At 42.1% G+C, this 15,815-nt stretch overlaps 1 protein-coding gene across 4 annotated transcripts in view; it reads left to right on the plus strand.

Moving 5' to 3' along the window:
* Positions 1 to 15,815, plus strand: part of FAM110B (family with sequence similarity 110 member B) — a 178,566-nt gene that overhangs the window by 139,482 nt on the left and 23,269 nt on the right. The window lies entirely within an intron of this gene.

The following is a 15,815-nucleotide window of genomic DNA, read 5'->3' on the forward strand; positions in this document are numbered from 1 at the left end:
TGGGAATCTACCATTAGACCTGTATGGCTCTATAGCTTTTTCTGTTTCTGTCTAGAGGTTATTTTGGGAAAAGGAACAAAAAAGCTCAAGAGGAGGAAGGGTTTGGGATAACTAGATAGCTCGGGGTCTTTTAAACTATCAATTTTTCTTTCTTGTTTTCAACCTTAGAGTACTTATATTGTAAATAAGCTGTTGCGTGGCTCTGACAGTTCTTCACTTGTACGTCCCACACGCTAACCACCTGCTGTATTAAACACTCAGGCCTGGTCTACAGTACGCATTTAAACCGAATTTAGCAGTGTTAAACCGATTTAACCCTGCACCCGTCCACACAACGAAGCCCTTTATATCGATATAAAGGGCTCTTTAAACCTCTTTCTGTACTCCTCCCCAATGAGGGGAGTAGCGCTGAAATTGGTATTGCCATGTCGGATTAGGGTTAGTGTGGCTGCAATTCAACCATATTGGCCTCCGGGCTCTATCCCACAGTGCACCATTGTGACTGCTCTGGACAGCAATGGGAACTCGGGTGCACTGGCCAGGTAGACAGGAAAAGCCCCGCAAACTTTTGAATTTCATTTCCTGTTTGCCCAGCGTGGACAGCTGATCAGCACAGGTGACTACGCAGAGCTCATCAGCACAGGTAAGCATGCAGTCTGAGAATCGAAAAAGAGCTCCAGCATGGACCGCAAGGGAGGTACTGGATCTGATCAGCAGCTGGAGGGCTGCTCCCCCTCATTTTTAATCTCCTAAATAAACCAGTGTTTCTTATTCCTACATTCTTGTATTCTCTCATACAAATGGGGGGACATTGCCACGGTAGCCCAGGAGGTGGGGGAGGAGGGAAGCAATGGGTGGGGTTGTTGCAGGGGCACTTCCTAGAATGGCATGCAATCATAGGTTGCGGGATTCTGGGGCTCCTGACTGAGCGGCTTGTGCTTCTGGCTCGCTAGTCCTTCCCATATAGAGGCAGGACTGACTCTATTTTTAGACAACATAAAGAGAGGTAATGACGCGGGGAGTCATTCCCATTTGTGTCCGTTCCTTTCTGCCCGACCTTAGCGAGGCAGCCAGGAGCACCCATGACAGCAGCAGACGGTACAAAAGGGATTGATAAGCCGCATCTCCAATTTCCAAATGCAATGGTGAGAATGACTGATAACCATCATCTTTCATTGCCAGTTTTAACAATGGCAGAGTGCAATAGGGATGGTGAACGTCTCTGTACATTGCAAAGGCAAAGAATGCTGTTGTGTGACTGCAGTATCGAGTCGTGTCAGCACATCAGTACAGCATACGGTGACAGTGAAAAGGCAAAAAGCTATGTGCTTGCTATGTGTCTGCCAGGCAATCCACGACAGGGGCAATCCGGGAAAAAAAAAGGGTGTGAAATGATTGTCTGCCGTTGCTTTCACGGAGGAAGGATTGAGTGATGACATTTACCCAGAATCACCTGCGACACTGTTTTTGCACCATCATGCATTGGGATCTCAACCCAGAATTCCAATGGGCGAGGGAGACTGCGGGAACTATGGGATAGCTACCCACAGTGTAACGCTCTGGAAATCGATGCTAGCCTCGGTATATGGACGCACACTGCTGAATTAATGTGCTTAGTGCACTCGACTTTACACAATCTGTTTTAAAAAACCGGTTTCTATAAAATCGGAATAATCCCGTAATGTAAACATACCCTCACTGCATTCCTAAGTGAAAAGCTGATTGTATCTTTGAATTCTTTCTTTTCATTTACATGTAAGGTACCTGGGCATCCTTCCATATTAAACTCTCAAGCGTATGTTTGGATATTCTGCTAGAGACTTGTAATCTTCCGGACAGTTCAAATAAAGTTGCATGTGTTGTTTTTTCTCCTGTGGAGATAATGCCATCCTAATACTATTTAGGGTCAAGTTTTCACTAAACATGGGAGAAAACAAAAAGTCAAACAGATTTGAAACAGCCAGCCAAACTATATTTATATATAAATATTTTATCATTGTGTAAAGAAGGCAGACTGCAAACAGCACGCTGCATTTCACTGGCAAGAAGCTGCTTTGGAAAATAATTAAAACATATTTTATAATTTCATTCTGTTTTCCTTTCTCCTGGTTTTCTTCAGCAAAGTAAATAGTCCTTTTATTTCTTTCATTGTCTTACTGTGCTCTCATTGACTTGCTCAATCTAAGCAGAGTTGAGCCTTGTCAGTACTTGGATTGGAAAACCTCAAGGAAAAGCCAGTTTCTGCAGAAAGTGATACCGTCGATAGTGAAGGGAACTGAATATAAATACACATGAATACTATGAATTTTGAAGTGTTTGGCTATCCAGGTTTAGCTAAATAATCAACTACTACTCTCTCTCGAGGGGCAGAGAAAACACACTTTTGCTTCTAGACTAAGAACCCCTGTTCCTTTGAGCCCATGGCTAGAGAGAGAACTGACCTTAGAGACCTGTTCTTAAGGCCCACATATCCCCATTTCTGGTTTGGGGAGAAAGAGCAGCTATTTCCAGCTGCCATGAGACTCACTTCACAGGAAAGAGACATCAACCTCCTTCCTCTGGCTTCATGGGAAGGGAACAAATAAATTGCCTCACGTACCCCTAGCTCAACAATCACCCTTGGTTGTTCTCAGCACGTAAGAGAGAGATGTTTTAGGCGTTTCGCCCACACACACTTTCCCAGGTCCCAGAATCCCCACACACTACAGTAATGTTCTAGTGAGAAAGGTGTTTGTAGATGTCTTTGGAGAATGGCTATGGCCAACTTCCCCCCTCCCATGCTCTTCGGAGGCAGATGGCTAACTTACTCCATCAATCCTTCTGGAAAAAGGAATCCCTATCTCTTTCCCCATATCGTATCCACAACAGGGTCTTTTGGATGTCAGACAAATTGACCATTTTGCAACAGGATTGGGAGACCAAGACCTGGCTCTGCTGCTTATTGGCACTTAAAGATTCTGAGGCCAAGACAATGCCACTTGCTCTGAGCTGTTGGGTAGTGTCTCCCATAGTCTATTGCAAATTTCAGTGCTGGAGTGTTAAACAGACAGTAACCAACTACAGAGCCATCAGTGAGACAGAAGAGTGTTTTCTGTTCCTACTAATAATAATTTAAAAGTGAAAATCTGAGATGTTAAAACTTCTGGAATGTTAAGAGATGCAGCCCGATCGAGGGGAGAAGTTGGGAGTTCACTCTGGAGAGAAGCATGGAGAATGTATTATTGTTAGCTATTATTGTATTATTGTTTTTATTTATTTCTATTTCTGTGATACCTAGAGACTCTAAATGAAATCACAGCACCATTGTGCAAGGCATTGTACAAATATAGAATGACTTTATTGGTGTAGGATCAGGCAAAATATTAAGGCTTATCAGTCTTCTTGGCTCCCAGCCTTGGGCTCATTTCTGTGAACTTTCTGGCAGGGTATCACTTCTTTTTCAATAGTTTTTCATCTTTACATTTAAATCCAAACTTGGGCTAATGGCTGATTTGGTAACCTTGGAAAAATTAACTTTGTACAGTCTGAGTTTAAGGCACCATTCTAGTCTTCTGTTTGGTCAGCTACGACTTCTGCTTGTCCAACTGAAATGAGTTGTTTGTTGTAACTCAAGAGGTAACTTAGCTAATGCACCAGGTTCAGTTTAGTGGGTGTCACAGTTTTAAAAGGCTGACATCAGCTTGCTTCATTCTCTCTCAATATGATTGTTATGTTGTCTTGAAATCTTTTTTCGTGTATAGGAAATGAACAACAGTTAGGAAGGCTTAGGCAATTTTTTTGATTCATCCCTAGCGCAAAATTAGAAATACATCCAACTCCTACTCTTAAATCACTTAGTAAGTAGTAGGTATCAGTCTGAACTTTAAGAAAAGCTCATCTGTCATGTCTTTGACTTGTTAACATTTGTTGAGCAAGATGCTGTTGTGGGCTTTCTTTTCTAAAAGACTGTTTTGTGGAAACCTGTAAACATACTCCCTGGCCTGAGCCTGTGTTCATATGGTACAAGTCTTATTCCTGAGGGAATTCTGGGCCAAAAAAAAAATTAAAAATTCATCACCAAAAATATAAAAATTCTGTATTTTTAATTAATAATTAATTTTTAATTCAGAATATTTTAAAATTCTGCAAAATTCAATAAATAAATGTGGAGACATCATCATGGTAGTGGAGTCAGGGCGCTGGCTGCATGCATGTGGGAGATCACTGTGCAACCCCCCACCTCCTGGGATAGGGACTCAGCAGTGAGGCTGCACCTGACCCTTACACAGAACAAAGGCCTGTCCTGCCCCAGAAACACCCCATGGCCCTGCCCCTCCATGCCAGGTGCACCAGGCATGGGCAGGCAGGTTCAGCCCAGCAGGATCCAAGTGTGGACGGGCTTAGTGTGTGGGGATCCAGGTGTGGAATAAGAGAGTTCTGTGTGGGGACAGTCTGGGTGCAGGCAGCTCAGTAGTGGGTCTGGAAGCATAGAGGCTTGTTGGGGGCTTCTTTGGTGCAGGGAGAATGGGATTCAGCAGCGGGGTTCAAGTGAAGGTGATTGGGGCTCTGCAGGGTATATAGGGATGTCACTTGGCAGGGAGGGTCTGGGTGCTGGGGGAGTGGGCCTGGGTGTGGTTGGGCTCCAGTTGCAGCTAGTTGGGGATCAGTGGGTGGAGGATCCAGGTGGCTCATTGGGGTGGTTCAGGTGTGGGGGTGTCCAAGGTGCATGCTCGTCGGGGTGGGGGTTCGATTCTCCTGCTTAATGGGGGAGCCCCAGCTGCTGCCGCTGCCACCGAGGGGATGCCACATGCCGGGATCCTGCTTCCCCCCCATTCCCCTATCCCCTCTTCTGTTCTGCATCCCCTCCACACTGCCCCCTACCCCATCTCCTCCCTTCACTACCACATCCCCCTGCCCTAACCTATCCCCTTCTTTCACCACTGCCTGTTCCCCACTTTCCTCATTTCCATCCCCCCATTTCCCCCGCACCACCTCATCCCTTTGCTCTGCCCACTGCGGGCTCTTACCATTGTACTGAAAACAACCAGCACACATAGAAGGGGAAGTAGACTGGCACTAGGACCCAGGAGATGGCATTCAGCTGTAGAGTCAGGAATCCAAACTGCTACCTTCCCTCACTCTGGCAGCTCTGTGCCTGCAGAAATGGGGTGGCTGCTGGGGAAGCATTGCCTTCCTTCCCCTCCCCACGGTGATTTACTGCTGCTCTGGGTGCCCAGAATCAGGTGCCCACATTGCTGGGGAGGGAGGTGTGATTGCTCTTGCAGCTTCCCTTTGCTTTCCTGTCACTTTCTGCAGGGAAGCAAAGAAATCTGCAGAGCATCGTGATTTTTGAGCCTGTGCAGCGATGCAGAATTCCCCAGGTGTAAAGTCTGCCATCACTAAGTATTATAAATTATTTAAAGCAGAGGAGAGAATAAAGGATGAAAATAAAAGGGGATAAAAATGAGTTTGTCAATAGTGCTGAAGAGGACACTGTTCAGTGACATAAATCTCCTCCGTACCCTAGACCAAGTAAAATAACAAGATCAGGAGGCTTGCTGACTTGAAGAGAGCAAGTAGTTTTCATAACCAGTGTATGTGGCAGAACTACACCCTCAGTTAGAAATACTGAGCTATGAATAATCCATACAGACTAGCAAATGTTCACAAGCCATACAGTATATCCAATGTGAAAAAAAGTAGTCAGATGCACACACTTGTCTTATTTGTTACCTAAATCACACACATGCAGGAAGACTAAAGCGTAGAGCTTTCTGCTGCAGAAACAGGCCCAAAGGAGAATCAGAGTAACCAGAGAAAAACTCTTCATTAGTTGTTGGTAGTTTTAAGTCTTACTTTGTTTTTGCAGCCAGCTCAAAGTGAGTAGAGGCTCAGTGCATCAGCCTACTGGTGATTCACGGTAGCAAGAGTCCCCGGTGGGTGTAGCATCAGTGTAGCTGGTTCCTACAGGATCCTTCCTGCCTCCCACAGAGAGAGGAGCAGTGTATACGGTGCTCCAACTGTCTTCACCTGGTATATAGGCTCTTGGGGACTCTCTTAGGCCTGGTCTACACTACGCGTTTAAATCGATTTAAACAGTGTTAAATCGATTTAACGCTGCACCTGTCCACACTAACTGCGCTTTATATCGATTTAAAGGGCTCTTTAAATCGATTTCTGTACTCCTACAAAACGAGAGGAGTAATGCTAAAATCGATATTACTATATCGGATTAGGGTTAGTGTGGACGCAAATCGACATTATTGGCCTCATTATTTTACAGTAGCTACCCACAGTGCACCGCTCCAGAAATCGATGCTAGCCTCGGACCATGGACGCACACCACCGAATTAATGTGCCTAGTGTGGACGCGCACAATCGACTTTATAATATCTGTTACATAAAATCGGTTTAAGCTAATTCGAATTTATCCTGATAGTGTACACATGGCCATAGGCTGCTGTACCATGCACCTGAGACAAGACAGAGAATCAGGGAGACATAACCAGCATGTCACAGATGCTGGCCTGTAATATCTAACTGGCGTAGCACATGAAACATGAGACTTTTTTCATTTTACAACTGTAGCTACATGAGTAGTTTGGAATTGAACAGAATTTTATGTGTGACTATTTTATTTGTTAATTCGAGTCATCAGTGAAATAAGATTTCATGCTTTTAACTGTACTTATATGTGGCTAATGGTTTTGAGTTAAATTATCTACTTATAAAGGTTTTGGGCTAAATTCTGCACTGATTTTTTGTGCAATCCCATAGAATACAGTGGGGTTGCATAGGTGTAAATCAGTGCACTGTCTCTCTCTCTCTCCCTCTCTCTGTCTAATCTAAACTGTGCTTCAGGTATTCTGTTGGTTAAGTTTATCTGGAATATGTCACTTTAAGAGCAATGTGCTAGAGTGACAAACTGCTTGGAGAAATTTGTTACCAACACAGTTAATCAAATTTAAATAATGAACTTAACATATGTTTGTGCTTGAGGCACTTAATAGATTGTTTCAGATTCAGTCGCTGATTACATTGCCATTACGTCGTCGTCCTCTACAAAATTTCAATTTGAAAATCTGAACGCATCTTCCTCTTTAAGTTTTCCTGGGGACTTCTACCCTCCCGCAAACCATGGGCCTGTTGTTGACTGGCCTGTTCACTGGAGGGGGGAAGGGCTCAAAGATCTTTGCCTAGCTACACACCCAAACAAAAACCAGTGCCCCAAAAGCCACCATTTGCCCCACATATGCCATATAGAGAATGAAGAGTATTATTTAGGGGTGTTATTGGCTTTTTGGTTCTTTTTAAATGCACTTCCTGTGTTGGAGTAGCATTTAAAGCCTTAACAGTAAAACTGTGTGTGTGTGTGTGTGTGTGAGAGAGAGAGAGAGAGAGACTATAAATATTGTGCAACAAAAAGTAATTAAACCAACTTCCTTGATTATTTTTAAATCTTTCATCCGAACAACCACATGCCTAACTCCTTGTTCCTGTATCAGCTTTGCCTGCTAGCTCCATCTGCAGTGTATGTTTCTTTCACAGTCACTGAACAGAATTATTGGTCTTCTGCTCCATATCATAGACATTAGACACCTGCAATGTGATTAAAGGCTCCATGGAACATGGATTTGCTTCTTTATTTGTATACCTTTCTCAGTCATTGTTATCCTGGGACCCAACCCAAGTCTGGTGAAATCCCTTGTGACGTGACCTTTTCTAGCAATTTCACAGTTTACTTCATATGCTCTAAAGGAACCCTTGAGAACTGGCACAGTTTATTTTCGTGGAGCTAGACGATTGCAACAATCCAAGGACAAAAAGGCCACAATCTCATTGACAATACTTGTGTTTTCTGTTACAGTGATCTCAGTCTTTCATCTGAGGAGATTCAATAGGATACAGATCTTTGCAATTATGTCTGCCTCTGTTCATTATATAAGAACAGCTTCGTCCATTGTAGTTCACATTGACAATCTCATCATAAATCTGTATTCTTTGTAGGTCCCTTTTGCTCTTTGAAGTAGTGATCTAGCACAAATGTGATATATTTTGAAGAAATATTGCCATATCTTGCCGCCAGTTAATTTTGCCTATTAGTTTATTATAAATTATTTTAAAATAGATTTAAATATATGATCTGTTATATATTTATTCCATGTATATATGGCTCAATCTATTTGTCTGTATCAAGGAGGAAACTTCCCTTGATGAGTGACAACAGCTTCTTGTCTAAAACTTTCTGACCCTTATAGGTAAGTATGCTTTCCAGTGTGGGCCCTGTGTTAATCAGTGCAGTGCTCTTTACTAAGTCTGCAGATAGTTAGCTCCACTGTCACTGCTGCTGCTTGTAGACTGGCCAGTCTTTTCATTGTGGATGTTCAGAACTGTGTGGGTAACTGTGAAACTGACAAAACTCAAGCCAGTTTCACATTATTTCTGTGGAAAGCTGTGGCCTGCGGCAGAGGGAGCATCTAAAGCCATTCACATGGGAGGAGTACACAGACATGGAGGATGGGATAACCAGTGGATTGAGTATTCTGATATGGGTTTCTCTCCATCTCTTTTGTTGAAGCTGTTCCACTTTAATAAATAATTTAATATTCATTGAGACAGAGAGAGAGTGAAAATCACTCTGTAAGTCCAGGGGACAGGACACTCACCTGAGAGGTGGGAGATCCCTGTTCAAACCCCTCCTTCTCAGGTAGAGCAGGAAATAGAACTGGGGTGAGTGCCATAATCACTGGGCTAAAGGTTATAAGAGAAGTTCTCCTCTTCTTCCTCCTGGCTGTTCTGTGTGAAGTTAGACACCTGGTTAACTCATTCTCGCAAAAAATGGCTTAGACCCCTAAGCTGCCTAACTCCAGAAAAAGGGTTCTCAGCTGTGGATTACAAGCAGAGATAGAGGCCTCCCTGCAGCCTGGACTTAAGTGCCTAGCTTCATGATAGGGGAAGAGCTTAAACACACCTCTTTTTGTCAGCATCTCCCATTGGCTAGTTTAGGCAGCTCTGTGCCTAGTGTGCAAGCTTTTGTGGATTGCATTCTTAGGTGCCTCTTTTCCCCAATGCATTGTTATAGAGAGCTTATATGCCTAACTTGGATTTTGTGAACCCCAGTGATTTTCTAAGCACCTAAAAGGTGTTGCAAAACCAACTCCTTTTGTGGATCCTGCCCCAACTGCTTTATTCCTTAAAACTGCTAGTGGTAGGGCTGACTTCCAGAGTCTACTCTTGGGGTGTCTGTGGTGCACAGAAATTTTCTCTCTAACCATTGCATTTAGCCTTCAGGCTGGTAGGTGTTGGGTATATTTCTCCAGTTGTGGGTGGGTGTATGAGAACTTTTCATTCCTTTACCCGAGTCATTCCCTTAGTTAACAATTCTGCTGACTGATGTATAAACCAGAATAGACTCTAGCGCACTCTTCCATAGTTGTAATCTATCTGCTGTGCTAACTGAAGTCATAATCAGGGGAGGAAATTGCTAGTGAAATAACCAGTCAAAAATTGAAAATACAGATAGAGAGCCATATCTGCTAAGCAAGGACATTCATCATGTAAAGTCACTTTTTAACTTAGCTACACAATAAGGATGATGATAGTTATTAGTTAGTATTTATTTGCCTTAAGAATGCACATTTAAAACATTTGTGTAATAGCAGTATACTACAAATGTACCGATTACTTTTTTCCAAATTGTTGTGTACAAATATATTGATTGAAGTGAAAATTTACCTATAATTTTTAAATACAATATGGTGGCATTCTATATGCCCTATAAAGTCTGAAGATACTTTAAGAAGTCATCAGTAGACATAAAATCCAAAACTTTTTGACTAATTGGGTTCACAAGAACTTTTCCAAGTCAGTAATGATCCCTATTGTTGAAGGGGGAAAGGTACTCCTGGAGGAATTCTGCCCCACTGTATGCATAATTAATGAGCCACACATCTTTTTAATTTTTTATGCAGAAAAAAAGCTGCTGCCGGAAAGTTGCTGCGGTTCCATATTTTGCTCACCAGAAGGTGCTGTGGCACTAGAACAGAGCAGCCTCCCCAGCAGAAAATACCTTTGTCTGGAAAGTTGCTGTAGTTCTGCCCTTTTCCCACCAGAGGGTGCTGTGGCAATAGAACAGAGCAACAGCTCCCAGCCAGCTAGGGAAGGAAAAAGAGCCTCCCTTCTTCATAGCCCCGTCAGGCCAGGTCAGGAGACAAACAGTGTGGGGCTGCTGGGAGGGTCGGGTTCATAAGGGCTAGTAGGGGAAGAGAAACTGGGGCAAGAGCTTAAGGAGACCAGATAGCAAATGTGAAAAATCGGGATGGGGTGGGGTGTAATAGGTGCCTATATAAGAAAAAGCCCCAAATATTGGGGCTACCCTATAAAAATCGGGACATCTTGTCACCCTACAAGGGCTGAATGGGAGTGGAAGCGCAGGGCCACATGGTAACAGGGGAGGGGATGCAGGGCCACATAGGGACAGGGGAATGGCTGGAGGAGGTATAGAGACACATGGGGACAGGGAGGGGGTTCAGGGCCACATGGGGATGTGGGGAGTGGGTGTCTGAGTGGAGGTGCAAGTAGACACGGGAACAGGGCCAGATGTGCCTAACTGAATGGGAGAAGCCAGGGGTCAGCCAGGGTCTGCATTGCACTCAAACAATCCCTCTGCATCCCCCCAAAAAACCTGTTCCATACATTTCCCATCCATACCTAACAACCCACCAAGTTCACACCCAGGCTCCTTCCCAGCAATGACTTCCCTTTCCCTCAGCTCCTCCACTATGCCTGACTCCTCCAAGCTTTCACTGCTTCTGAGGAGTGCGAGAAATACGGTTCTGTATTGTACTTTAAATGAATTATTACTCAGAGTTCTGTATTAATATGCTTAGTAAGGAATCTATTTGTCAAAAAACATTTCCTGAATCTTTTTGGTTGTCTGTATTGTTACAGACACACTTGTTGACAGGTATTTTGAAATAAATTACCAAAATAATTGAAACTGGTGTGATTATATTGTGTTATTTTGACAAAATCATGCACAGAATTTTTAATATTTTGGCACAAAATTCCCCCAGGAGCTGGAAAGGTGAAAAAGTATGAAAAAGGTGAAAAATGTGAAGTGAAATGTACAGTAATTGGCTGGCAGTGAGAGTAATACGTTACAAGACAATTGTTATGGTATAAATATCAGTCTAAAATTTAAAGCTGGTCAAAAAAGGTGCAAATTTTGTTTTTGTTTGTTTGTTACTGAAGTTTGGAATTTCAGTCTTTTTTTCAAAAATCCCTACTACTTATCTCTCAGACTCCCAATAGTGTCCCAGGAGTCAGTACAAATATATTATGAAAAGTAAATATATACTTTTGTAATAGTCCTAGAAGAATTTGAAAAGTTCTTCTGATCTCATTTCTTACATTGGGAAACTTTCTAGTGTTTTACACTTTGTAACAGTAGCATGCTAAGCTGCACTCCATCATGTTCACTGAACTGTAATAGTGTTCACATGGGACATTACTTTATGGCAAGCTGGTGTGCTGTAGAGCCATGCCCTGGCTTTCAGCACAGTAACTTGCTGTGTAAATAAGTTCTAGTCCTTCATCCTGCTCCAGGAGGTAAACTCAGTAGCAAAATTCTCATTAACTTCAGTAAGAGCAGGACTGTGCCCTAGCACTGTGTCAGTGCTATAACGGGACTACATCAATAAGAGAAAATCTTTTGTAAAATAGGATTATCATGCTTGCTCTGTGGGTCTGAACTCGAAAGACTTCTTCACTTTGAAATGCCATTGACTTGATTCTGAGTTCCGCTTATAGCAGGAATCGGCAACCTTTGGCATACGGCCCATCAGGAAAGCTGCCGGCGGGCCGAGACGATTTGTTTACCTGCAGCATCCGCAGGTTCGGCTGGTCACAGTTCCCACTGTCCGCGGTTCTATGTTCTAGGCCAATGGTGGCTATGGGAAGCGACGCGGGCAGAGGGATGTGTTGGCCATCGCTTCCTGCAGCTCCCATTGGCCTGGAATGGCAAACCGCTGCCAGTGGGAGCTGCGATTGGCCGAACCTGTGGATACTGCAGGTAAACCGTCCCAGCCCACCAAGCGCCTTTCCCTGACGAGCCGTGTGCCAAAGATTGCCAATCCGTGGCTGATAGGAATCTGTCATATATGATGTACTGTTTTTATCATGAAATATGCTCATGACTACCTTGAATCAACTATATTAACATTCATTAATTTTGAAAAATTTGTTAAAATGCCCTTTCAGTCCTTGGAAAATGCTGCTGAAGTAGATGACTCTGGGGTCAATGACTAGGAAAGCTGAATCAATGTAGTAGTTTTAAAAGGAACTCAGGTTTTTTCTCTCATCATCTAGAAATGGCAGAAAGTTATTGGAACGTGTTTTTTTATATATTTTCTTATGAAAATATTTACATTTGTTGGAATGTGCCATTTGTGACACAATGGCGTAGTGCATAGCTTGAATACTTTTGAAAATGTAGCCCTGTTTGTTTTGTTTTGAATGAATGTATAACGCTGCTTAAGCTCAACATTGCAGATGTGGCATAGAAGGGTTTAAGACCAAGTTCTGGGGCTTCCCAAATGTCCTATGATAAACAGTCCATAGTTTCTTTAGTGTACAGCCAGGTTGCTTCTATTATTTATCTGCTAAAGCAGTTAGAAATATTTCTTGGTTCCTTGCACGTTTCTCTGTTCTTCCTGTGCAGTAGCATGTGATGTCTTAACTCATGTTAATGTTGCTGTGTCCCTATGTTCTCTTACATCAGGGAATTAGTTAACTGTGTTGAAAAGTACCTTTGCATTTTTCAGTTTCTTACATCATTCCTACAGGTGGCTGCTGTATTTCTGTTTTTTGTCCTTTCTGATCTTTCTTCCTTTCATAAAGACAATTAGCCTAGTGGGGTTTGTAATCCCAGTACCAGGAAGGAAGCCAGCATTTTGCACTGCATTTTTACATGTACCCTTTTGTGGTAAGGTATATGATTCCAACAGGCTTTTTCTGATCTCTTGCCCTATATCTTTGAGAAACCTGTTCTAATGATAAAGGCAATTTTTCTTTGACCTTCAAATGGTGTTGGTTGGATTTGTATGTACTTAATCTGAATGCTTAAGAAAGAAGGTTCCGGTGAGGAAAGTGGAGGTTCATGTCTTGGTGTCCTCAATCAAATACTGTAGGTGGAGATGTATCATGCTCACAGAATCCTCTCATGGAATAAAATGTGGAAGGCTTATAGCAGGGATCGACAACCTTTGGCATATGGCCCATCAGGGAAAGCTGTCGGCGGGCCGAGACGATTTGTTTACCTGCAGCATCTGCAGGTTCGGCTGATCACAGCTCCCACTGTCCGCGGTTCAATGTTCTAGGCCAATGGGGGCTATGGGAAGCGACGTGGGCTTTGTTCGAGTTGTTTGTTTGTTTGTTTTGTTTTTGTGCAATGTCTGTACTTTATCTTGTTAACTGTCTCTGGTAGAAAAAAGACTTAGAATCAGCTAGCAGTGATAATCTGTGTGTTTAAAAAAAAATAAAATGAAATTTAAAAAAAGTGCTATTTCCAAGCAAGCCCTTTCAACCTTAAACATCTAGAGTCTTCAGTTATGTATATATTTTTAGTTATATCCTCAAACACAGAGGAAGCCTTCAATATCTTTGAGTCTAACCACAGTATTTTGATGTTATTTTTAGGGTTCTGGCTGGTAAAATATATTAAAGTTTAAAATCTTTTGTCCATCATTAAAGCTATTAAAAGACAAAATACAGTATCTTCTCTTTCTAGAAATCAGTGAAAGAAAAAATAAGTAACAAAAGAAGAAGCTTACTGTTAGCTAATATAGGGAAAACTGCTGAAACCAGAGTGTATGGAAGGGAGACAGAAGCTGCTTTATATACCAAAGAGTCTACAATTCTATGGGAATGTACTTCTGTCTTCATAAATAGCTCATGACTAGAGCTTGTGTAATCCAATTTATACATTATACCTGGATTATTAACTGCAGTCAGCTATGAGGCACTTTTGATGTTTTTTGTGTGTAAAAGGTGCTGTAAAAATGAATAATCAGTGTTAATACATCATATATCACAAAACAATGGAATCTGTAACACGCTTCGCTGATATTCAATTTTAATTCATTTAGTAGAAGGCATTCCACTTTCATCTGTTTCCAGTCACCAAATGCAGCTTTTGAATGTGAAACTATATAACGTGCACTTCGACTGGCAACTGTTGGTTGTTTATTCCAAGACAAAAAGTTGTTAAGGTTGAGAGTAAATATCAGTAACTTACAGGTAAAAATGAAGTCCAAAGATGTTGTAATCTCTCAAAACCAATCATTAGAAACCCAGGAAATTCAGAATTAAAGACGCACATTTTCCATACTTTTCCACTTCGTGGTGTCATTTTGTATTGGATTTATTTATATAGGCTCAGATAATTCCTTCTATAATCAGTTCTCATACAAAGCACAAGGAGTGCTGTAAGTTTGGGGAAGACGTGTGTTTCATGCATAAACAAGATGCTAAATTCCAGCTTTAAGTGCAAAATGAAACTCAGACTTAGGTATGGAGTCACAACCAGCAATGGTTAGTAATTAGTATGACAGTAGTGTCTAGAAACCAGACACATTGGTTTGGTTTACACTGCAGAGTTTGATCAATGTAGGGCAGCTTATGTTAACCTAACTATGTCAGCGTCTGCACTACAGGCTTGCTCCCGCTTATGTAAGTGCCCTACTACACTGACATAATAACTCCACCTCCACAAACTTCCATTTTCCTCTATATCTGTTGTTTTTCTGTGTTCTCTTCTTGTCAGCATCTTCTGTTTTGTATCTGTAGCTTCCACTCCTCCTTCCCCCAGTCTCTGTTAATGTCCCCCTTCTCTCTCTGTTTTTCATCCGCCTATTCCTTTTCCTTTCATTTCTCTCCACTCTTTTGTATTCTTTTCCTGCTCTTAGGAATTGGTCCTGCTTTGAGCAGGGGGTTGGACTAGATGATCTCCTGAGGTCCCTTCCAACCCTAATAATCTATGATTCTATGTCCTGTTCCCCAGTATCTCTTTTCTTCCAGCTACTTTTTCCCTTTACTATTTTTTCATCCACTTTGCCTCTCCTCTTTTTCCTAGGCTTCCATTTATCCTTCTCTTTTGCCTCCCTCATTTTTGTCTTGCTTGTCTTTCCCCTCCTGTTGCTGACTTCCTTAGGGTGGGAATATCTCAAACTATCTGTTCCTTTCCTCTCACTTCGTTTAAATTAAGTATGCTGGAGCACTCACCACAGCATTGACTTTAGGTAGGCTTAAGAGTAAAAAAAAATGGAATGATTGTAGTGTCAGTAAAGGGTCACGTTGGTCCATTTACTTAAATAGGCCACATTCTGAGGCAGAAGAGCTAAAGGTTTCTGAAAAGGCAAGTAATATTTAAAATACATATATAGGCGACAATGTATTTTGGCTTTGTCAAGTAATATGAATCTGTAACTTGTAATGTAGAATTCTGTATGGATATTGCTTGTCTTAGAGTTGATTGTGAGTTCTAGAGGGTTATGGAGGTTATCACTGGGCAGGACATGTAGCTAGGATGATGGAAGGCAGACCAGTTCAACGTCTCTTGGAAGGACGTTTTTATGATGTCCAACCTCATGACTGACCAAGGAGAAGATAGAGGGATAATATTGAACAAGAGCATTTAATGGGACTCACCATCAGCAGGGAAAATATGCCCTTGACAGAAAGAGGCGAGGATAAATGCTGAGAGCATCCAAGGACCTCTGTGATCTATAGAGATGGAGGGTAAAGTAAAATAATAAAGTATCAAGTATACTCTATGA

Source organism: Chelonoidis abingdonii, chromosome 2 (genome assembly GCF_003597395.2).
Source record: "Chelonoidis abingdonii isolate Lonesome George chromosome 2, CheloAbing_2.0, whole genome shotgun sequence".
Lineage (NCBI taxonomy): Eukaryota > Metazoa > Chordata > Testudines > Testudinidae > Chelonoidis > Chelonoidis abingdonii.